At 43.6% G+C, this 24811-nt stretch overlaps 1 protein-coding gene across 3 annotated transcripts in view; it reads right to left on the bottom strand.

Annotated features, from left to right (window-relative positions):
- MET (MET proto-oncogene, receptor tyrosine kinase) overlaps positions 1 to 24549 on the bottom strand; it is a 127896-nt gene extending 103347 nt beyond the window's left edge. The window contains exon 1 of one of the 3 annotated variants that reach the window (XR_006275284.1): positions 24341 to 24534. The gene's annotated coding sequence lies outside the window, so the exon portion shown is untranslated. Of the gene's footprint in view, positions 1 to 23565; positions 23999 to 24340 lie in introns of those variants that run through there. The other 2 variants (XM_038384468.2, XM_038384498.2) reach the window with 2 other exon arrangements.
- Positions 24550 to 24811: the final 262 nt, after the last annotated feature.

Below are 24811 nucleotides of genomic sequence, written 5' to 3'. Positions count from 1 at the left end.
ATACATGGCAGAATAAATGGGGTGATGGAGCAAAGGTGGGCTGGGCGGAGGTAAGGCCAAGGCTGGAGGATGGGCATACTAAATGAATCATCCAGTCCTCCTCTGCGGGGTGCATGTGTGTGTGTGTGTCTCAGGGGGAGTACCTTAGAGAAGTGCAGGTTTACTTCAGTCATTAGGCTGAAGCAGCCTCCCTGGAATGGCTGTGGAACTTCTCCATGAATTTGGGGAAGGAGGAGGATGCTTTCCCCTTTCCCACTGCATATCTACACAGCTCCCAGCCCAAACTGCTTGAATAAAACATTATGACCTGATCCAACTCTCCGTTGACTTTAATGGGAGATGGTTTTGGACTTCATTCCTTACTTGCCAATTTTCAAAATGAAATAGTTTAACGTGTCTGAGTAATTAGTGCAAATTAGTGAGATCCCACTCTTGTCAAATAAATCTTTCTTCATTTATGAAGCAAGTTTAGACTCAAGTAAAGGCAATAACATTAAGATGTATTCTGCCACTGCTGTCTATACTGAGACTGGCATTCGCTTCAGTTTCAGTTTCTGGGATCTATTTGCTTGTGATTTTTTTCATAAATAACTGATCAGCAGCAAGCAAAACTGGGGTCAAGGTAATGGTATCTGTATATGTGCCTGCTTTTCAGCCAGTAGAAAACCATTAACTAGTTTCTCCCTGCTGGTAGGAGGGGTTTCATTGAAAAGATTTGGGAAGGTTTCGTTTGCTTAACCTTGGCCCAACTATTGCTTATATAATTGATGTGCAAGTGTCCAGAACATTTGATAAGCACATTTATTATATACACTGAAAGAAAAGTATAGGGAATCATACTTTATGCTATCATACATCACTGCTTTATGCTAAAAATGAAATGCTAATCTGAACAATACTGACAATATGTGCAATGGTTTTCCAAGAGATGAATTCATTAGCCTGTTGGGCTGATCTGAAAGCTTTTTACTGTATTCATTCTAACATGAAAATCTAGTACAGTAGAAATCAGATAAATTTATAAACTCAATGCATAAAATATATTAATTAATATGCACAGTCCATTAACAGGTCCAATATATTATTGTCATTTACAGTTGTTTACAGTAAAAAGAGTGTTCATTGTTTTGTCAGGATTATTTTAAACACACACTAGAACACAAAACAATCAATTTATTCTTTGCTAGGGGGAAAACTATTTTTTTTACTTGTTTAACATTAATTTACTGTAAAGTATATTGCAATGCAATACAAATCCCAGCATTTCTTTTGAAACCTCCTGTAGTGCTTAACATCCTAAGGACAAGGCAGGTCTTGAGTCTGTAGCACAATTTTTGTTTTTAATTGCTTCTGCTAGTGACGGATTACAATGGCAGTAGAGGTGCTCTCATAATGACAGAGCTGATTGGTACATTCCAAATGAATGGAGTAGATTGATAGTGTTACATTGTTCAAAAAGGGCTAATTTGGAATTCAGCATTTGTTGAGATTCACTGGGACTACTAGCATGAGGAAGTGCTACTCAATGTAAGGATTGCAGAGCCAAATCCATAATGAGAAAAGATCAGAAAGATGCTGAAAGTATTGAAAGAATAATTGAAAAACAAGACAAACACACAAGAATGGATAGTCCATATGTTAATCTGTGATACTGCTAACATTTTCAGATGGACTGGGACTTGTCAATACAGTAGCGTTTTCCACATCCTGACGTACAAGGACATGGCTTTTCTTTTTGAAGGTGTTATTAGTTGACAATAGCAGGAAAATAGAAAACAGACTTTGAATAGCATTCATTTGGAATATACTAGTCAGTATTTGCTGAGGTTCATTATCATAGAATCATAGAACTGGAAGGGACCTTGAGAGGTCCCCTAGTCCAGTCCCCTGCACTCGTGGCAGGACTAAGTCTTATCTAGACCATTCCTGACAGGTGTTTGTCTAACCTGCTCTTAAAAATCTCCAATGATGGAGACTCCACAACCTCCCTAGGTAATTTATTCCAGTGCTTACCCACCCTGACAATTAGGAAGTTTTTCCTAATGTCCAACCTAAACCACCATTGCTGCAATTCAAGCCCATTGCTTCTTAAGAACATAAGAACATAAGAATGGCCATATTGGGTCAGACCAAAGGTCCATCCAGCCCAGTATCCTGTCTGCCAACAGTGGCCTATGCCAGGTGCCCCAGAGGAAGTGAACCTAACAGGTAATGATCAAGTGATCTCTCTCCTGCCATCCATCTCCACTCTCTGACAAATAGAGGCTAGGGACACCATTCCTTACCCGTCCTGGCTAATAGCCATTAATGGACTTAACCTCCATGAATTTATCTAGTTCTCTTTTAAATCCTGTTATAGACCTAGCCTTCACAATCTCCTCAGGCAAGGAACTCCACAGGTTGACTGTGTGCTGTGTGAAGAACTTCCTTTTATTTGTTTGCCCATTAATTTCATTTGGTGGCCCCTACCCTTGTCCTATCCTCAGAGGTTAAGAAAACCAATTCTTCTCCCTCCTCCTTGTAACAACCTTTTACGTAATTGAAAACTGTTATGTCCCCTCTCAGTCTTCTCTTCTCTAGACTAAACAACCCCAATTTTTTCAATCTTCCCTCATCGGTCATGTTTTCTAGACCTTTAATCATTTTTGTTGCTCTTCTCTGGACTCTCTCCAATTTATCCACATCTTTCCTGAAATGTGACGCCCAGAACCGGACACAATATTCCAGATGAGGCCTAATCAGCAAGGAGTAGATCAAGGCACACAACCTCAAGTAAAGATGTGGGTCCTTTAACAGTCATTTTGTTATAAGTAAAAAAAGTCACCCTGTAGGGAAACAGTTTTCTGACACTTCACTGTTCCTGACAAGTTCTGTCCTTTTGAAGATCTGCTTGCATAAGTGCAAATTTGTTGTGGTGGTCTGCACAGAACAGGGGCAGCCTAATTTCCCTGGTATGCAGTCTTTGCTTTCACGAAGATCCAAGTAGGCAAGCCTGGCTGTAAGCAGAGTTTTATTTCCACCCATTTGACTACCCTGATGTATTACTTTTCCATTTGTGTTCTTGCCATATGCGTAGTTCTTGCATTGAACTAGAAAGCAGGTTTTGTACACCATTCCATACTTGTAGTAAAGCTAGCAGTTTTACATACTGGGATAATAAACAGAATGGAATGGGTCATAAAATGAAAGGGAAAAGGGCAAATAATAAGTAACCCAGGGAAAGTACAAAGATGGTCAAAATGTTATAATAGCAATTATGAATGATCCTGATGCAGGGCATTTCCTGGGGTTTAGTTATCAGTTAATGATTTTAACTGTACCAGAACCAATAACTCTTCCTAGCCAGTTACTAATTCCTAAAAAATGTCCTGCACATCAATGTTTATTGTTCACAGATAGAATATTATCTGAACACGAAGCCAACATAAAGGATCAATCTATGTACATAACATATATTAAGTGATTTATTAATTTTCTCTGAGGCCTTGTCTACAATACAGGGAAAAGTCGATCTAAGCTACGCAATTTGAGTTACATGAATAGCATAACTCAAGTCGACGTAGATTAGATATACTTACCGCGGGATCCACACTATACGATGTCGATGGGAGACACTCTCCTGTCAACTCCCCCTATTCATCTCAATCTGGTGGAGTACAGGAGTCAATGGGAGATTGATCTGCGGTCAATTTAGTGGGTCTAAGACCCACTAAATCGACCACCAAAGTATCGATCGCCACTCATCGATCCGCCAATAAGCGTAGACAAGCCCTGAGAGTCCATACTAGTGTTGGTCAATTGCTTTTTTTGTCCTAAGGGCGGTCTATGGTCTGTGTCCTCACCCATCTTATTCAATATGTCTATGAGGAGAGTTAGTGAGGAGAACCAGGGCAGGGCAGGCCAGGGCAGTCTACACTACAGGGTAAAGTCAACCTACGTTACGCAACTTGTACCTTAGGTCAACTTATTGAGGTGTCTACACCGTGCTGGGTTGATGGGAGAAACTCTCCCATCTACTTACCTTATGCTCTTCGTTCCGGCGGAGTACTGGAGTCGACGGGAGAGCAGGTCTTCACTAGACACGCTAAATCGACCCCCGGTGGATTGATCGCCACAGCGTCAATCCATGCTAAGTGAAGACAAGCCCAAAGAGTCAGATATTTTCAGTAGGCTGCTGTCACACTCCTTTATCATCTAGTGCAGACAGGATGATTGACTGCCCTCACTGTCTAAGTGAAATTGGTGCATAGATAAGACTATGTTGATTAAGCAGGTTAAACCTTAAATACTAAGGTGATAATGGTGGGCTGGGAGAAGCAACCAAAGGAAATGGAGAAGCAGCCTCTTTGCTTATCATACAAATTCCAGGAATCTTGCTCTCCAGCTCCAAAAAGGTCTCCAAAACCAGGCATGTTTTGGCCTAAAGAGTAAGTCTGAACAAGTCTGAAATTAAGTGAAAATCATTTTACAAATGACTCTTAGGACTATTGGTTATGCATTTTAGCCTTCTCAGATATCTAGAGCTGGATGGAGAAATGCTAATGGACCATATTCTGTCAGAGTATGTGGTTCCATTGAAATAAAAATGATTTGTGAAATTGGGCTGATTTTGCCAGATTTTTATTTTTGGAAGAAAACCAGGAAAAAAAGAGTTCTGACAATGGTGACTTTTTTTAAATTAAATATTTCAATTTTTCATTTGGATACAACTTTTTGTTTTGAATATTTTTAAATTTTGTATAATACAAAATAAAGTTGAAATAAAAAACTATTTTGTTGGAACAAAACCTTTTGATTGCCCCAACATGATTCCCCCCCCACCCCTCAGAATTTTCCTTCATAAAACTTCAAAATTTTCAGTTCGTTTTCATTCAGAACAAAGCCAAATGCTGAAATTGCTAAATCCTCACAAAAACAGAACTACGATCTTCTACACACCATTGGTTGGTGGTGTATATCCATCATATGTTATCAAAATTAATATTTTGAGTGTCCGGGTAGATTCCCTGTAGCTTTTGGATGATCAAATAGGTGCAATGTTTTTTTCCCAACTGTGTTTAGGCTCAGTGCTTGTGACTTTCTCTTTTGAATGCTAACCTTCCCTTTCTCACAACAAGATTAGATTATTAAAATGTACTCTAGACAAGGTCACCCACCTTAACTCAGTTTAGAAGCTGAGCTACTGCTGACCCATTTGTTAAGCTAAACAGCTCGCTGTGAGAATGACACCAGTGCTTACTGACCTGTTTTGAAAGAGTTTATGGTATTGGTGATGACTTATACATGCCTAAATTGCCTGGGACTAGCCTATCTGATAGGCCAGCTCTCTCCTGTGCAACATTGTTACAATTAGTGGAGATGGCTGAGCTGGAACTAACTTGGTTCTTGTTGGCAGAGCTTTCTCTTGAGGGGCCATCAACTATAAAATTAATGTCCACTTTTATTCTGAAAGCCCTCCAGTCTGCTGACTTCAGGATCTGCTAGGATGACCAGATTGCAAGTGTGAAAATTGATACGGGGTGGGGGATAGTAGGTGCTTATATAAGAAAAAGCCCCAAATATCGGGACTGTCTATAAAATCAGGACATCTGGCCACCCTAGGATCATATGAAAAGCCCATTTGTTTGGTGCGGAGTTTTGGGATGCTGAGCGGTCAGAGTGTAGGGGTGGGTTTATTTTCATGCTAAGTGTCTGGCTTTGTATTGGATGGGATCTGCTGTCATATTGTTTATGCTTCTCCCTCCATTTTGGATCAGTTTGAAGCTCCTATCTGAGTGCCTAGCACTTGGGATAAGTGTCTATTAAATAGTAAAACTGAAATAAGCAAAATATTTGCTCCTGATACTGCTAGAGCTGTGAAGACAGACTTGAAGACAGACAGTTCCATTAGCTAGATATCTGAAAAGGCTAAAATGCACAACTAATAGTCCTAAGGGCCATTTGTAAAATGATTTTCATTTAATTTCAAACTTGTTCATACTTACTCTTTAGGCCAAAACACGCCTGGTTTGGAGACCTTTTTGGAGCTGGAAAGCAGGATTCCCGGAGTTTGTAAGATAAGCAAAGAAGCTGCTTCCAGACTTCAGATTATTTATCTTTCACACAAGGGTGACATGAGGATAAGTAAGTTCATGCTTGCAAAATGCTTTGAAAATATAACGTGCTAAGTATTACTACTTACAAGTAAAAACTGGAGAGTAGCCTTGGATCTGATGGCAGAGATTATCCTTAAGCATAGTTTCTATAAAAAAATATTGCATGCACAATCAATTTAAAAACTTCAACATCAAGGCCTTGATTTTACCCATTGCCACAATGAACAGGCAGGCCCAGCAGTGTTAGTTGAAGGGCTAATAAACTCTGGCCTTGCTGAACTAAACATTCCAGAGTTGAGGGCTTTCCACCAAAAGCACAGAGACTGCTGGGGCAGAACAAGAGGTATTCTTTCAGGGGGCCAGGACTACCTTCTATTGGGCTTGGATTGCACCTATATAGGTGTGTGATGTGTTTCAGTTGCTGTTAGTCTTGATGAAGAGAATATTTTAAATAAATTAATTAATTATGAAGTCTGTTCTCTATTTGGGAACAATGAACTAACACATGTTAAATCCTGCCACAGACATGCAGGTGGTTATTGACTGACAGAGTCCTACAAATCACAGGGATCTGTACGATTTTGCATTTATATAAACAGATTCCAAAAAGTACAGGTGAGTCCCAAATAAGGGCTTGGAATGGACTGGTGTGGGACACTACACCATAACAGCACCTACCCCAGATTGCTAACTTGTGCACCAGAATCTCAGCTTTCATAAAATAAGGTTGCACCTTCACTAGAAAAAAAAAGGGTTTAACTAACTTGAAAGCAAAATCCTAATGAAGCCAAGGCAGTTTGTAGTTTCCACATGAGTAGGGCAACACAAGTTAGAGACAAAGCTCCCCCTTAGGTTACATCTACACTTAAAACGCTACAGCAGCATAGCTGCAGTTTTGCAGCTGCACTGTTGTAGTGCTTCAGTGTAGACACTCACTCCAGTGATGGGATGGGTTCTCCCATCTCTGTAGTTAATCCACCTCCCTGAGAGGCTGTAGCTTGGTCAACAGAAGAATTCTAGCATTGTTTGCACCAGAGGTTAGTTCGGCACAACTATTTCTTTCAGGGGGGTGGATTTTTCATATCCCTGAGTGACGTAGCTATGCTGGTGTAAGTTTTCAGGGTAGACCAGCCCTTAGTCTTTATTTTGCTTTCAAGTTAGCCGGTCAAGTTAAAGTGACAGGGATAAAACTAGCAGATGCTTATTTTGTATATGTGCGTCACTTAGGACTTGATCCTGCAATGTTTACTCCTGTGAGTAATGCTTGCTCAAATAAGTAACACCATTGAATTCAATGTTTTAATAGCAGCCCCTGGCATCAGTCAGTGAACCTTGTCATGTAACAAGAGTATTGACTTTTGGATCCCTGACCCAGATCATGTAACTGGGGTCAGGAAATCAAGCTGAAGTTTCTTGCCTGCACTCCTGTGAATCAGACCTTTATCCCAAGTTAGACTTCTTGTGTGACTAAGAATTACTCACTAGAATAAGGGTTCAGAATTGGGCTTTTAACTTGCACAGGATACAGCTGCCAGGGATGGGGGAGTGGCAGGTCTAAGTTACTATGCACCTGGATATTTGTAGAAAAGCCTGGGTTTGGAAGTGAGGAAACAACATGCCTGTCTGGGCAAGTGATATCCCTTTATTGTGAATGTACCACCTTTTCCAAGTAACTAAAGGCACAGTCCTGCAACCCTTACTCAGACAACATTCTCATTGATTCCAATAAGAGTTTAGCTGAGTAAGGACTGGAGAATGGGCCCTTAAACATCCTAAGAGGCAGAAGAACTTTTCAGATAACAAAATCTCAATATTTCATCATTTAAAATAAGCAACACTTAATACATGACAAACAGTGAGATGTGCAGGGCATAAGTCAAAAGGATGACAGGGAGTAAAACAATAAATCTTTAAAAATCTTACATATTGTTTAATGAAGAAATGAATTATTCTCTAATGAATGAATGAAAAAACATATTATTTCCCAATAACATTAATTAATGGACATGGGCATTGTCTTTTCAAATATCTTTGAATTTCCTATAAATAAGGCTTTGGGTTTGTCAGAGGTCACGGATTCCATGACTTTCCGTGACCTCTGTGACTTCTGCAGCAGCTGGTGCGCCTGGCCCGGGGGCCACCTGAGCAGCTCAGGCAGCCACCCAGGTCAGGCGCACCAGCTCTGCTGGGGCAGTCTTGGGCCCCTCCGCCCCTTAGCAGCAGGAGTTTGGGTGTGAGGGGGCTCAGGGCTGGGGGGGTGGGGCGGTGCTTACCTGGGGAAGGGGGGGGAGGCTCCCTGGAAGGCAACAGCAACTCCCCTCCCTCAGTTCCTAGCTCCACGTGCTGCCTCTGCCCGCAGGCACCACCCCCACAGCTCCCATTGGCCACGGTTCCCAGATAATGGGAGCTCCAGAAGCAGGGTTTGGGGCACAGTGGATGCAGCACGTGGAGTTAGGAGCTGGTGCCTGCCCCAGCCCCATCAACCCCCCCACACACAGCACCTGCAGCGCCCCCCAGGCCACGACTCCCGCCCTGAGCACCCATGGCACCCCCCAGGATGTTACTCTTCCCCGCCCACCAGCACCTGCAGCTCCACCCTGGGCCACGCCCCTGCCAGCACCCACAGCACTCCCCGAGGCCATGACCCACTCCCCAGCACCCACCATGTCCCAGGGCCACTCTCCTGAGCCACCCACCCCCCAAGCTTTAGTCAAGTGTTTATAGTAAAAATCATGGACAGGTCACTGGTTGTGAATTTTTGTTTACTGCCTGTGACCTGTCCATGACTTTTACTAAAAATACCCGACTAAAACGTAGCCTTACTTATAAATACACAGACTTGTCAGAGACTTGACTGATTTCTCATTTCTCAGTCAATAACTTATGTTCAGAATTGAATTTGAAAAATGCTAAAGATTCACCAATAAGTAGTAGGGAAACAGGTCTCTTATTCTTCAGCTATCTCTTACTGTTCAGTGTTGTTTCCTGGAAGAGGTTTTGTACTGTAGAAAGAATTAACTTGTTGTATTAGCTTCTGTTGTAGCCAGAAGGAACTTCAAGCCAAACATTACTCTCACATAAGCAGGAAGAACTCCCACCACAGCCAATGGAAGTTGTGTGCGCTTATCTGAAGGAAGTTTGGCCCAACTTTTACTTAGTTTGAAAGTAGTGTGGTGTTACTTTCCAGAAAATACATTTTTTGAAAGCATGTTAAGCAAAAAAAATCCTCAGTTTAAAAAAAAAAAGCTATTTTCTCTGGAAGCAGCAAACATGACACTGAACTACTCGCAAGCAGATTTTATCATGACAGCTTAAGGTTTATGAAACAAAATCATGTGATTAATCTTCTAAACACATTCTCAGAAAAACTGAAATGACAGAGATTCACAAGGAATTAGTAGTCCTTCAGACAGATAATGACCCAGCACCATGTTATCACTTTCCCACCCTGAAGAAGAAACAGGGAGTTCAGCCCCACAAAGCAGTCGAACCTCTGAAGAATTTGGATTCACATGTGATATATGGAAATCAATGTGAGGGTTATACACTTCCGTGCTGACTTCCAGCTTTCCAGACTCCTCTGAGCATGATGCCTACAAAACCTACAGAATGGAGGGGAAAACCCAGTAAGTTACTACCAGTAACTTACCCATAAAAGTTCCAAGGGATTGATTAGGCAGTGGGGGGTGGGGACGGTGCTGCGTCTTGTCTTCTGATTAAGAAGTATAACCCTAGTTCAGACCCACTTTATATCCAGGTTTTTACCACACTGCTTATTACCATAAGTATTGACAAGATCTTCCTACTCCTCACCCTGACACATATCCAGCAATTTGCCACCTCCCTGCACACAAGATCCTGACCCTTATGGAGTAATCCTATAGAGTTTGAGAGACATGAAACCCATGAGGTTCCATGGAATTGAATAGAAAGTGTTAACCATAGTACAGCGTGTGGCGGGATTGTCTTGTTTTGTTTTCAATCTATAGAACTCTATAGCAAACATATAATTCGCTATTAAATTCTATAAGGACCACTCAAAGAACCTTGAGTGCATATTCCTGCATTTTGGGCCTGTTCTGCCTAATTTGGGATGGGTGGTCAGCCTATCTGTAACAGGTTGTTGTTCTTATTGACCGTTTATTAGACCTGCGCAGAAAATGCTTTGTTTCCATAATCTTTTTTTTTGAGAAAACCGCCTTTTTCCATGGACACTTCCATTTTGACAACAACAAAAAGAAGAATTTTTTTCTCAGAGAAATATTTCGAATGAAAAAATTGATCCAGCTCTGCTATTTATATTGCAGACTGCAGCCCCATTGTGCTATGTACTGTACAAACTCATGCAAAGCATTGGGGTGAAATCCAGAGTCCATTAAAGTCAATGGCAAGACTCACACTGACTTCAATGGGGCCAGATTTCACCCATGATTCCTGTACCACAAAAGTTACTCAAAGGTTCTAATTTAATATTAAATTCTATAGGATTTTTCCATAAGAGAAGCCTGGTTGAAGACCTCAAAGAGGGACTTTGGTGGGGTCAGGAGAAGGGAGGAGCAATGGTCCTCTCCAGGCAAGGAACTGCTTGATCCTTAGACCCTCCACTCATAGAAGTGGAGAGTTTAACATAGCTCCAAGAAATGTCACTGTACTACGTTCCCCTGCCCATCTTATTTGTAGGGCAAATGCCAGCAACACCAGGCAAAATGGTCACAGGGAAATTTTTTATTCAGATTTGAAACTGCTTGGTAAACACTAAATACTTAGGGTTGCCAACTTTCTAATTGCTGAAAACCAAACACCCTTCTCTGAAGCCCCAGCCCCCACTCAGTCCATCCCCCCTCCCTCTGTCGCTCGCTCTTCCCCATCTTTGCTCAGTCACTCATTTTCACCAGGCTGGGGCAGGAGCTTGGGTTGTAGGAGGGGGCTCTGGGCTGGGGAGTGGGGCCGAGGGATTTGGAGTGTAGGAGGGGACTCTGGGCTGAAGCAGGGGATTGGGGTGTGGGAGGGGGTGAAGGCTCTGGATGGGGGTGCAGGCTCTGGTGTGGGGCTGGGGATGAGGAGTTTGGGGGGCAGGAGGGGACTCCAGGCTGGGGCCAAGGAGTTGGGGTGTGGGAGGGGTGCGGGCTCTGGGAGGGAGTTTGGATGCAGGAGGGGGCTCAGAGTGGGACAGGGAGTTGGGGCGTGGGAGGGGGTTCGGGCTCCAGGTGGTGCTTAACTCCGATGCCTCCGGGAAGCGCCTGGCATGTCCCTCAAGTTCCTAGGTGCAGGTGTGGCCTGGGGTCTCCTGGCCAATGGGAGCTGCAGAGTTGGCACTCAGGGTGGGGGCAGTGCACGGAACCCCCTGACCACCCCCCAGCTAGAGGGACATGTCGCCGCTTCCGATAGCTGCGCGGAGCCAGGTAGGGATGGGACCTTGCCTGTCCTGCTGCGCCGCCAACCAGACTTTTAACAGCCTGGTCAGCAGTGCTGACTGGAGCCACCAGGGTCCGTTTTGACTGGGTACTCGGTTGAAAACTGGATGCCTGGCAACCCTGTAAATACTGGAATTAGAAAAAATGGGGTTAAGGTGTAAATGGGGCTCTAGCCTGCTCTCAGGACACATGCAACACTCCCATTGAAGTTGGTGGGAGTTTTACCTGAGTTTGGAGAGTAGATGGGGTCCTAAATTTGGCAGATGTAGCCCATGTACCAAAAAGCTGAGCGTGTGGATTTAGTAAACTGGAGCAGTGTATGCAAACAAGGACACATTTTATTCTGATGCAACACTCTGTCCTTGCACATTTGCCCAAAGGTAGTGGCAGACAACATTGGCAAGTTTGCCCTCATCAGAAGGGTTAACCAATAATCAAGATAACCATTATGAATAATCAGTTACTATGGGCCAAGTTCTGTCCTTAAATGCACATGGGCATTTCCCAGTGACTTCAGTAGGAGCTAAGCACATTTCCAAGGCAAAACCTGGCCTTATAGTCTCTGGTAGTAGGAGGTCTATTGGATTTCAAAGTCCCCAATGTTGCAATGAGCTTTAGATAGACCGACTCCTGGGTATCCCAAGCCTGCATGGTATGCATGTATGCATGATGCCTGTGAAAGGTTCATTAAAAGATCAGGGCCCAATTTTGTAAGCACAAAATGTACATAAACAATATTAATGTTTGATTGTATTAGTTTTAAACCACAGTTTTTGGGACATCTGGAAGGATGATACCTATGGCACCACCAAACACAAAGTATTAATTACAAACAACTTTCTTTCAACAAGATACGGAGCTCTGGTTTTTAGGAAAAAATGCAAAGAATCTAAAGATTTTAAACAAAGGATTTGCATCATAGTATTATGTAGTATTTAAAAGTAAAATCCACTTAGAATTTGCCAGGAAGCCTGAATACTAGTCCAGTAATTCATTTATCATTTTCAATAACATTTTGGAGAGGTAATTAATCGACTTATGATATATATTCAAGTACTGTCACCTTTCATTGTCTTTAATTAAACTCTCCATCTGGTATTTATCATATGTTCTCTAAACTGATTTACAGAAACTGATTTTTTGGGAGGTGGGGGTACAGGTTATATAAAAATATATGTGGTAACTGTGTTTCTCAAAGCAGAGATTCTAGTCCTGCTTCAGAGAAATATCAAGTCTTAAATAGACAGGGGTAAATTCTGCTCCCATATACACCAGCATAAATCTGTAATAAACTGAAGTCTGTGGTTTTACTCCAGATTTAAACAGTGTGAGTGCAAAAATGTGTTCCTCTACAAATACAGGATTTTATTACACTTACTGTAAAATCTACAAACAGGCCAAGCCACAAACCTCAGATCCAGAGGGGGGTATTTAGATTTAGGCTTTTCCATGTTTTCACCATAAAAATAAGGGCCAATATCAAAATTTTGATCCTGATTCATCTCCAAGTATTCCTGCATTTTGGGCCTGTTCTGCCCAATTTGGGATGGGTGGTCAGCCTAACTGTAACAGGTTGTTGTTCTTATTGACCGTTTATTAGACCCGCGCAGAAAATGCTTTGTTTCCATAATCTTTTTTTTTGAGAAAACCGCCTTTTTCCATGGACGCTTCCATTTTGACAACAACAAAAAGAAGAATTTTTTTCTCAACAGAGAAATATTTCAAATGAAAAAATTGATCCAGCTCTGCTATTTATATTGCAGACTGCAGCCCCATTGCGCTATGTACTGTACAAACACATGCAAAGCATTGGGGTGAAATCCAGAGTCCATTAAAGTCAATGGCAAGACTCACACCGACTTCAATGGGGCCAGATTTCACCCATGATTCCTGTACCACAAAAGTTACAATTTGAGGATCAGATTGTGCCTGGCTCCTAACACGGCCACATAGGGCAGTAAGGAGAAGTAAGTCTCTGTGGCCATGTTACAGATCCCTGCACTGTGGGTTTGGGCATGGGAGGGGAAAAGAGCAGGGACTAGTCCTCTTGTACTTCTCACTTCAAGTAGGCCCCTCTTCCTCAAGGCACTAGCCAGCAGAACTGAGCTGGTCCAAAAGAGAAGGAACATACAGCTGGTAAATGGCTATAGCGAATGACTTCTCCACAGGAGCTGTCATAAATATAAAGGGAAGGGTAAACACCTTTAAATCCCTCCTGGCCAGAGGAAAAACCCTTTCACCTGTAAAGGGTTAAGAAGCTAAGATAACCTTGCTGGCACCTGACCAAAATGACCAAAGAGGAGACAAGACACTTTCAAAGCTGGAAGGGGGGGACAAAGGGTTCTGTCTGTCTGTCTGTGTGATGCTTTTGCCGGGACCAGAGCAAGAATGCAGGTCAGAACTCCTGTAAAGAGTTAGTAAACAATCTAGTTAGATATGTGTTAGATTCTGTTTTGTTTAAATGGCTGATAAAATAAGTTGTGCTGAATGGAATGTGTATTCCTGTTTTTGTGTCTTTTTGTAACTTAAGGTTTTCCCTAGAGGGATTCTCTATGTTTTGAATCTGATTGAATTTTGAATCTGTTTTGAATCTAAATACCTGTAAGGTATTTACCATCTTGATTTTACATAGGTGATTCTTTTACTTTTTCTTTAATTAAAATTCTTCTTTTAAGAACCTGATTGCTTTTCATTGTTCTTAAGATCCAAGGGTTTGGGTCTGTGTTCACCTATGCAAATTGGTGAGGATTTTTATCAAGCCTTCCCCAGGAAAGGGGGTGTAGTGCTTGGGGGGATATTTTGGGCGGGAGATGTTTCCAAGTGGGCACTTCCCCTGTTCTTTATGTAACACTTTGGTGGCAGCTTTTAACCTAAGCTGGTAAGAATAAGCTTGGGGGTCTTTCATGCAGGTCCCCACATCTGTACCCTAGAGTTCAGAATGGGGAAGGAACCTTGACAGGAGCAAAGTGGTGGGAGCCAGGAAGAAATTGTGACTTCCTCCCGGGGGGTCCTCCTAAGGCAGCACAGCTTTGTTCTGCTGCATACACTGTGCAAAGCTTCAATCTAGTCCCTAAACAATTGACATATGGGGGAGAGGTGAGGGATGCATTCAAATGCATACAATGTTAATATATATTTGCAATTTTTAAAATTGTTTTTATGGGTTGGATTAAACCTTGTTGCAACTGGTGGTTGCAACAGCTGTCTTTCATTTAAAGTAGTGGTCAGAAACCAGTCAGCTCCTTTATGGAACCAGTTAGCCAGGGGTGAAAGTAACTTAAAGGACTTACTGGTATGCTGGAGTCCTGAGGGGGGCATGGCCTCAACCAGAAGAGGTGGGGCCTTTAAATCAAGATTTAAAGGCCCTGGGGCTTCAGCTGTGACTGGGAGCCTCAGGTCCTTTAAACCACCCCAGAGCTACCAGCTGCAGAGGCAGCTGAGAGCCCCAGAGATTAGGGGAGAATTAAAGGGCCCTGGGCTCCGGCCACTGTGGCGCTCTGGGCCCTTTAAATCACTGCGGGAGCCCTGCTTGGATGGGGGCTGCCGGGGTAGCAGCGGCAGGGCTCCGGCAGTGATTTAAAGGGCCTGGGGCTCCAGCCGCTGTGGCTGGATCCCCAGGCCCTTTAAATCACTGCCGGGGAAGTCGGTCCAGTCCGGCACAGCATGCTGGCTCTTGCTGGTACGCTGTACCGAACCAGACTGGCTTACTTGCACCTCTGCAGCTAGCTGAAACAGCACAGCCTCCACCCAAAAAACAGGCATATGCAAAGCACATGGAGGCAGAGGGAGTTTACAGGGTATTGTTCTACTAACAGGGCATGTGTGTGCAAGAGAGAGAGCAACAAAAAAATCCACCACAGAAGCAGATCAAGAGGAGAAGCAAAAAGCCAAAGACAATACAGCCTGGACAAACACTGGGAGAGTGGCACTGAGGAAAAAAAAGCCTAGAGAGAGCTTTTGCAAATGAATGTTGGCTGACAGAGGCTTGGAACTGCAAGCAAAGAACTCTATCCTGTTTGATTCCTACTGTGTCCAGGGAAACAGAACTTTGTATATTCCTGACTCCAACAATTTCTCCTATTTCTAATAGCCAAGATGGTCTGGATGCAACTTCTTGTTCTGGGTATCTCTAGCCTTTGATTGCCAGAAGCTGGGAATTGACAACAGGAGATAGATCACTCTGATTGCCTATTCTGCTCATTCCCTCTGAATCACCTGGCACTGGTATATTGGGCTACATAGACCATTGGTCTGAGCCACTATTGCCATTATTATTTCCTCGTAACAGAAACAACTTATAGGACCCCAAATTTTGGCAACTGCTCTGGTCAAAAGGAAATAATGCTTTTATACATAAAAGTAAGTGTCAGCTATCCCCATCTGCCTCTCAACTCAGCCAGGATTAAGTTGGCTGATTTCTTGGAGGCATCTCAGTGTTAAATAAGGATATAAAAGAATAGAGGGTGATAGCCTATTTATTACCTCTCAAAAGATATGAAGCAGCTGCTGCACATTGGGTCAAATACATATTTAGAGATATTTTAAACAGAGACATATTTCCCAACATTATGTTTTTATTTATTATAAAGAAAAAATTACAACTAATTATTGACCCACAAAAGCCCTAACTATTGGAGCCAATGGGGCTCAATGGTGGAGGGGTTGCCCAAAATTTTCAGCCCTGAATCAGAGATGTTGGACCCAATCCTGCAAATCACTTCCTAGTGAGCAAAAATTAATGAGTAAAAGTCAAGTTTTAACCTTTCTGCTCTAACAGAGTCAATGAGTCATTAGGGGAGAATTGTGGTGAGGAGAAAGCAGACCAAGACAAACTCTGGACTAGAGCCCTGTGTGGGACTATTTTTTAATCCTGCTCCTGCCCTGCAATACCTACTCCCACCCTCTCCTGCATGGTCATCCCATTCCCACCTGCAAAAACATTAGATCCTGCAAGAGAGACAGATTCCACATACACGAAATTCAGACACAATTTTTATCATTAAAAGAATAAATACTTTAGCTCCTGTTATAACAGACATCAAATCTCTTTCTAACCCTCGCTTAAATTTAAGTATTAAAACCATTATTGTTTTTTTTAAAAAGAAAAACTTGCTTTACATTGCTAAAATTCTAGTTATGACAAACTGACAAGAGATTTAATGTTTTCCCACAAATTACCACAATTGGGGGGGTTTTCACCCATCAAATCCTGCCGCAACAAAGTACATTTTATCTGCTCCTGCTATTATGGCAGTGGGTGGGATCCTATGAATCATTAGTATTTGTCTTCAGTCAAAAGCTACATGTGTGGGAAATGAGAAACTTACAATGTGTTAGCCACATAAATCTGTCTTGATTTATACCTGTGCAACTTTAATAAGTAAGCTCAGTCAGGTTGCAGGAGTGTAACCAAGGGCATAATTTGGCCCCTATACTTTGTCATCAGCTCCAAATGCACAGTTATTTTGTAAAAATAAGTACTATATCCTGTCCAAAAAAGTAAGCTCATGGGATAGCTCATAACTACCATTTTGGATTACGAAGAAAAGTTTGGTCAACACACAGGGGAAGGTTTAGTTCCAGCAAACACACACAAACAGGAAATCTCTCCACAGTAAGAAGGTGTTTTTCTTTACACAATAGAATTTAAAGATGTGTCATCATGTAGTTTAAAACAAAAATGGCTATTGCTAAGTAAGTTCACCCTTTCCAGTAGGTTATGAGTATACCAGACTTACAGTACATTTCAAAACCTGTTAGAACTTGCATGGATGGCATACAAACACAAACAAATGAAACCTGTCTTAGTCTGTGCCTGGTTTTTAATCAGTAAGCATGTCAAGCTTTGGGGGGGGAAATCAATTTTCAGAAGGCAAATGGTAACAACTGCCGATTTAATCAAATTGCATCTGCAATCCTTTACTATTCTCTATATGTTTGAAATGAAGTAGCTCTGTGGTAAAAAATGAATTTCAATGAATGTCGTATATTTAGTTATATGCCTTATTTTTTTTAATTTATCAAGCTAGATCACTGATCCTTAGCAGAAATTATGCCAGCACATGTCAAAAGAAGTTGGATGCTATTTAGTAGGATAAGTATTAATATGAAGGAGCTATAGTAGAGAAGAGTGACTAAGGATATGAATCCTTATTTGTACCTTACCATACAGGAAGAAAAATTATTCAGACACAGCTCATAAGACAAGAATTGCAGCTGTGGCATACACAACAGAATGCTGCTGGGAATCAAATACCACAATGATGGGCATGGTATAAGAAACTGAATAAAATAGTAATTTTTTGAAGGCACAGCATTTAAGTATTTTTCATTTCACACAAGGTTTCATCTGAATTTGATGAATTCCAGGATTGCCTCCCCTACAAAAAAAAAAAATCTATTTCATGTTGATTTCCTTAGGGCTAGTAAGTAGAAGAAGCTGTATAATACAATTGTAAAACACACTTCAAAGACTCTCTGTTGAAGTTCTTCTGCAACTATTATATATTGCAGCAGTTCTCAAACTGTGGGTCGGGCCCCCAAAATGGGTCGCGATCACATTTTAGTGGGGTTGCCAGCACTGGCTTAGACTTGCTGGGGCCCAGGGCTGAAGCTGAAGCCCTGAGCCCCACCACCTGGGGCCAAAGCCTGAGGGCTTCAGCCTTGGGTGATGGGGCTTAAGTTTCAGGCCCCCTGCCTTGGGCTGAAGCCCTTGGCCTTCAGTTTTTTCCCCCACCTCCCTGCCTGCACAGGGTGGAGGGGCTCAGGCTTTGGCCCCCCCATCCTGGGCCCTGGGGCTCGGGTGGGCTCAGGCTTTGTTTCCCCCCTCCTGGGGTCGTGTAGTAATTTTTGTTGTCAGAAGGGGATCGTGGTGCAATGAAGTTTGAGAACACCAGATATCGGTATGTTATGAAAACCATTGTTATTGAAATCTTCTAGCAAAATTGTACACCACCTACTCTTCGGAGAACTCTGCGCCAAAAATTTAAAAATTCTGCATACAATATTTTAAAATTCCGCAAAATTCTGCATTTTTTTGGTCAAAATAATGCAATATAATCCAGCTGGTTTCAATTATTTTTGTAATTTATTTAAACTACAGTACAATGGATGGAAAATGGGAGTGGGGAGCATTGGAGGAAATCACCACACCAACTCGGCCTAATAGTAGTGTAGCTAGTAATTGACTGTTTACCTCTAGTTATTAGTCAACAAATATATGCATCCATATGCTTAGTGTTACATCCTAGGCAACTGAAGAGCAAGTAGGGGCTGGGGACTCAAACTCACAATTTATATTGGCTACTGACCATCTCCAAAAAAGATCAATAGCAAACAGTTCATGGAGCACATTTTAATAGGAAATTTTTTCAGTCCAAAAACTTAGACCAGTTCTAACCACTAAAGCATCATAAGCATTTATAAGGCCATACTGTCCTTTACCATATAGTTCCTTTACAGCACTCTGGCAATGTAAAAGGAATGTAAAATGTAAAAATGTTTACACCTGTTTTATACTCCGAGGGAATTCAATAAGAACAATGGGAACAATTCACTAAGCAGGCAGGCTGCTACATTCTCCTCTGTCTGAGGGAACAGATTCTGCCCCACGTCTCCCTCTTCAGAAACAACCCAAAGCCCTGCCCCTCCACGCGGAGCACACCACAACAGCAGTTGAGAGAGACAGAGTGTCTCTCTCACACTCATGACTACTCAGACCACCATCCACCTTGAGTGATGATTTACATCTCTTTTGGCTGCTGTGGGTGCCCAAACCGACTTGCTTGCACTGTCAGGAAGTGGGCGCATGACCATTCCTGTGGTTTCCCTTTGCTTCCCCATCAGAAGTCATTTTTCTGCTGGGAAACAAAGATATCTGCAGGGGGCATGAATTCTGCGCACGTGCAGTGATGCAGAATTCCCCCAGGAGTAACTATCGAGTGCCCCAAATTCTCTTGCTTCAGTTTCACGTCCGAACCCAAATATCTGTGCAAACAGTACCCACCTGATTCAAAGCCCATTGGAGTCAACAGGATAGACTGCTATGGGCTTTGTATCAGGCACTATCTGATCACATCAGGTGGCATAACAATATAATTGTGTAATTTAAAAACAAAACAAGAAATGGCCCTCGATCTCCTTGAGCAATATTCATCCTTAAAACAACACCTTTTCCCTCACAGGCATTACACCTGGACGAATCTGGCCCAATAACTTTACCCTTTTTTTCCTCCCATATTTAAAATTGCAGGAAAAATGCTCTATCTTCCTGTACAACATAATAATATTCCTGAAGGCAAATAGCTTGGCAATTTGGGAGATTTGTTAATGTTAAAGGAAACAAGTTAGCACACATACCATGTGTATGACTGCCTTTAGAAATTAGATTGTAACCCTGATTGGATTTCCTAAAAGGTATTTGAAACAAGGAAAGCAACACAAGGTTAGCGATTCTAAGAGTAATGAGAATTTGTGGGATTTCAAACAGCTCTACATAAAACAGGCCTGATGTTCTGGGGAAAAGAGGTCACCTAATTATTCCTTTCTTTAAGGCCCTGTCTACACTACTTTTCCCCTGGGTGACAAAACTGCTTTAAAGACGGTTTCTGCTTACATGCCTGTGTTAGCTGCTGTGGATGAGGTATAGATTTGTTAAAACCATTGCTAAGATAAATACATTCTTTAGAAAGAAAGCCCAACAAAACAGAACCTGATGGTTTGGCTGCACAGTGGGGGATGGGCAGGCCATGCAGATCAATACTTTACATTGAGGTCAGCTCACCTCCACAGTGGCTCACTCCATAGAACTACGTGGGAGAGGAGAGGTTTGGGTAGACTAGGGAACTAGAAAGAGCATGGCTAGAATCTGCAAACTGTGAATTCAATGACTACACACTCTATAAAGGAGGCAACCATAGACAAGATGCACAAGATGATGCCTCCACTGACTGGTAATGGGCTGTTTAAACATTCGGTCTTTGTGCCAATGCTTTAAATGCAGCCCAAAGAGGTAATGACCATAAGTGGGGGAAACCTGGTCACATGGGTTTCATGTACTAAAGCTAGGGGAGCTGGTTTGCAGACAAGAAACCCCTATGCGTTTGTTCAGAGTGACAGGTGGCAAATATCCCTGAGAATTCCCCGCTCTCTTCCCTCCCCGCCAACACACCTTGGAACTGGGATCCTTAAGGCTCCTTGGGGCCAGTGTCTTGGTCCTGGGATCTTCAGAGGATACCAGGCGACTGCTCTTTTATCTCCCCATTTTATCATTGGTATTATTAATATTTATTATGTGTATTACTATTGAGCCCAGAGATCCCAGGCAGGATCCCATTGTGCTAGGTACTGTACAAACATGTGAAGACACTGTATCTGTCCCAATGTGTAGAGTTAAGATAGGTGCCTACTACAAAGGGGTGCTGGGTCCTGAGAGAGACCTCAGAATTCCTTGTGTGGACGCTGCCCTGGAGTCTGCACTGTAGCTAGGGAAGCCCTGATTTCTGAGGTATCTTTCAGGCATCAGGTTCCCTTGGCTGCTGTGGAGTCAGGCATATTTACAGCTACACAGCTGCCAGTTGGCTAGGGTGAGCTCCAGAATGTCTTTACTCTGATTTGGGGTCCAGCAGACCGAAGAGGCCATTCTCTTTCCCCTCTGAGATAAACAATGTGGAGCAGCCCCTGGAGGATCACAGAAGGATGAGGAAAAGCCACTTGGCCCCCCAACAGCACTGGACAAAGCAGAAGGGGGTTGCAGGTCACCATGCAAGCCCCCAGAAGATTACAAATGAAGGAGGGGTCTCAGAGCCAGTAGAGCGGGGGAAAGAGGAGGTTAGGGACTTGTACACTTGATGAGGTAAGAGGCCAAAATTTGCTAACAATTCTTTGTTCATGAACCTCTCAATGAACCTGTGCTAAGTTTTGGGTTTCTAACTGATTTAGGCCTTAATTACTCTGTTTCCCATTGCATTACCATCAACTGTAAGCCATAGGCTGGCTTCAGAACTACCTTTGTAAAGAAAGCAACCTTCTAACAAGAAGATCTGCAGCTGTGTCTCAAGAGAAACAAGTGTTAGGGAATGGTCATAAATTCTGAAAAACACTAAGACAAAAGACAAGACAAAACTTCTGCAACCCTCTGGAAATAGATTTTGATAAGAATTTAAAAGCGATTATTGTACATAACTAATTTGGTGTATTTACCTTTCTTCAAATTATCAATTGTGTACTAAAAGACCTGTATTACAAATTATCTATGGCTATAGAAGTTTAAGGAGGTAATGGGTACAAAGGACAATGAGGTAGTTAATCTCTCAGGTTATTTTGTTTTTAATGTGTGACTCTTGCAAAACAGTAGCGTTGTGGTCTTTATTGGATAACACACTGTAAATATTAGCTGCAAATATTTAAACAGCTCTTATAGAGAAGTGGGACTTTTGTACCTTGCCTAAGTATGAGTTTGTGCCTTTTTGAATCTCAAAAATGATTCCCACCTAATTCTGCTTCCCAGCAATGCAAAAGGACATTTTGAATGAGATATATCAAAAGCAAATGAATTACCACAACATGCAAAGGTATTTTGGGAAAACTGAAAACATCCATACATTGCAGCTTCTCAAAGTAAATCCTGTAGATTATAAATGCAACAAATCCCAATGAACTGCACAGATATTAACATGTTTGTATTATTTAAATATTATTCAACATTTTAGGAGGTGAGGATTAACCTAAATACTTACAGTTTCTAGAACATACATAAATATTTATAAAGAAGAGACCATCTAACTTAATGTTGATATGGGCACAGTACTAAGGTTTCATTACAGAGTATAAATTATTCCTAACTGTGAACAAATTTAATCTTTAAAATAAAAAATCTACAATACAACAGCAAGAAATATTTTAAATACACCAGATCTGTAAAGTACATAATCTGGTCATTTGAAAGATAGTATACTTTTTTAAAAAAAAAAAAAAGCATTTAACTTGATGTAAGCCTGATTGACTATGCAAAAATGTATCAGTAGCCAAATATTTAAAACACATTTTTTTCTAAAATGAACTTTCAAGTTAAATTTGACAAAACCATCTGAATAACCCAAAGCCTTTGACTTCATTTGCATTTCTGCACCTCTTATGCCCCAAACAGCACAGCTAATGGTCTATATGATCATTGCAAACAGACAGTCACAAAGAGAAAGTATAATAGCTGACAAGAAAAATAGTACACAAGATGCATGTTAAAAGCAACATATGTACGGTAGGTGGCTGGCTCCTAGGGACTGACATACAAGCCTAAATATTGTGTTATAGGTTTCAGAGTAGCAGCCGTGTTAGTCTGTATTCGCAAAAAGAAAAGGAGTACCCGTGGCACCTTAGAGACTAACAAATTTATTAGAGCATAAGCTTTCGTGAGCTACAGCTCACTTCATCGGATGCATCCGATGAAGTGAGCTGTAGCTCACGAAAGCTTATGCTCTAATAAATTTGTTAGTCGATGCATCCGATGAAGTGAGCTGTAGCTCACGAAAGCTTATGCTCTAATAAATTTGTTAGTCGATGCATCCGATGAAGTGAGCTGTAGCTCACGAAAGCTTATGCTCTAATAAATTTGTTAGTCTCTAAGGTGCCACGGGTACTCCTCTTCTTATTGTGTTATACAATGTGATGCTTCTTACAACATTTCTGGAGAGAGGGCTTTGTAAGTGTGGCATTTTCTTTCTAATGCCGTTTGGAACAATTACCCTTGTAGTAATTGACTAGGATATCTTAAAAATGAAAAAAGTATAGAGATAATCATCTGATAAAAGTTTAGAAGAACTGGCATGATTATGTCAAAATTAGACTCTGTGACGCTCCTCACACACAGGAGGGGGGTAAAGGGTTTTATTATTACATCTCAAACCCGGGAAGCGTCCAGCTGCTAAAGCAGCGATTGCTGTAAAATAAAACACTACTGCAGAAGACACCAGCGTGGAGTTGACGTTTCCCTTGGTCGGCATTAATCTGAGCCCCTTAACCGACTCCCACGCCAGGGCGGTGCAACATGCATACAGTACCTGCCTCTGCTAAAGCCAACCACGCGGTATGCCAGCCGGGGTCCGCTCTAGGGTTTCTAGCAGGACACCAACGCCGCGCGCCACATTCCCGAGCAGCCGGGTCATCTCATTGGGAATGCGCGAGGGCAGAAGCCGCCCGGGAGGCGCAGCGCTAAGGACGCCAGCAGAGATGCACGCGCACCTGCGGGCAGGGCGAGGCGATCCCCGTTCAGCGCCGGAGGGTGCGGGGGCTCCTGGCGGCTACTGCGCGGCTCGGCCGCTTCCCCGCCGCGGCCGTCAGGCTGAGTCAGACGGCGGTGGTTCCCGAGCGGGTGACTGTAGGCGCCGCGCGCGCGCGCGCGCGCCCCCCGTCTTCATTCACCTTCCCGCCTCTGCCCTCGGCGGCGTCGCTCCCTCCTGAATCCTGCAGCCTCGCTCTCCTCGCGCTCAGCCCCAGGCGCGCGCGGCCCCGCCCCACCGCCCCTGCGGTCCCCGGGCTTACTGACAGCTACAAGTGCGCTAACCCCTCCTCCCCGCCCCCCCTGGCCGCGGGCTCCAGTCCACGGCCACAGCCAACGGGGTCGATTCGGATTCGCACGAGTTTGGGGCCAGATCCTCCCGTCCTCGCTCAGGCTGAGGACGGCGGGATCTGGCCCCTTCCCCGGGCCGCTGAGGCTCCAGCGCGCGGAGCCGGGCGCGGGGGGAATCCCCCTCCCACACGGGGAGGGAGGAGCGGGGGGCTGAGCATGGACCCGGCTGGCGGGACAGGCCGGTCCCCGGCGCTCTCCGTTGGTACCTTGAGCGGGCGGGGAAGCCGAGGCAGCCGCTCCGCATCTGGGTCCCCGACTCCCGCGCTGCGCTCCCGCCAGCTGGAGGCGACCTCGCTGCTGGGGGGGGGGGGGCGCCGCCCTGCTGCTCCCCAAGGCACCTGGAGGCGCCGGTCACTCTGGCGCTGCGCGCTTCCCTCGGCGCCTCTGCCGCTCCTGTGGCGGCTCCCAGCGGTAAATCAGCGGGTGGCCTCGGCTCCCCCGCCCCGCCCCGCCCCGCCCCGCGCGGTCCTGACCTGGCCGTGACTCACCGCCTGCCTCGCAGGGGCCCGGGAGCGCGGGGGAAGCGGCCCTTCCCCCTCTCCCGGGAGGGGGGCGGCGGCGGCGGCGGCGCTGCCCACGTGGAGAGCCCCCCCCGGCCCCGCCCACGTGGAGAGCCCCGCGGCCCCACAGCTCCGTCTCCCCGCGCCCCAACTTTCCAGGTGAAAAGGGGGCGGTTC

This window comes from Dermochelys coriacea, chromosome 1 (genome assembly GCF_009764565.3).
Source record: "Dermochelys coriacea isolate rDerCor1 chromosome 1, rDerCor1.pri.v4, whole genome shotgun sequence".
Taxonomy (NCBI): Eukaryota; Metazoa; Chordata; order Testudines; family Dermochelyidae; genus Dermochelys; species Dermochelys coriacea.
The sequence above is the reverse complement of the archived record's forward strand: the minus strand, read 5'-3'. Positions and strand labels throughout refer to the sequence as shown.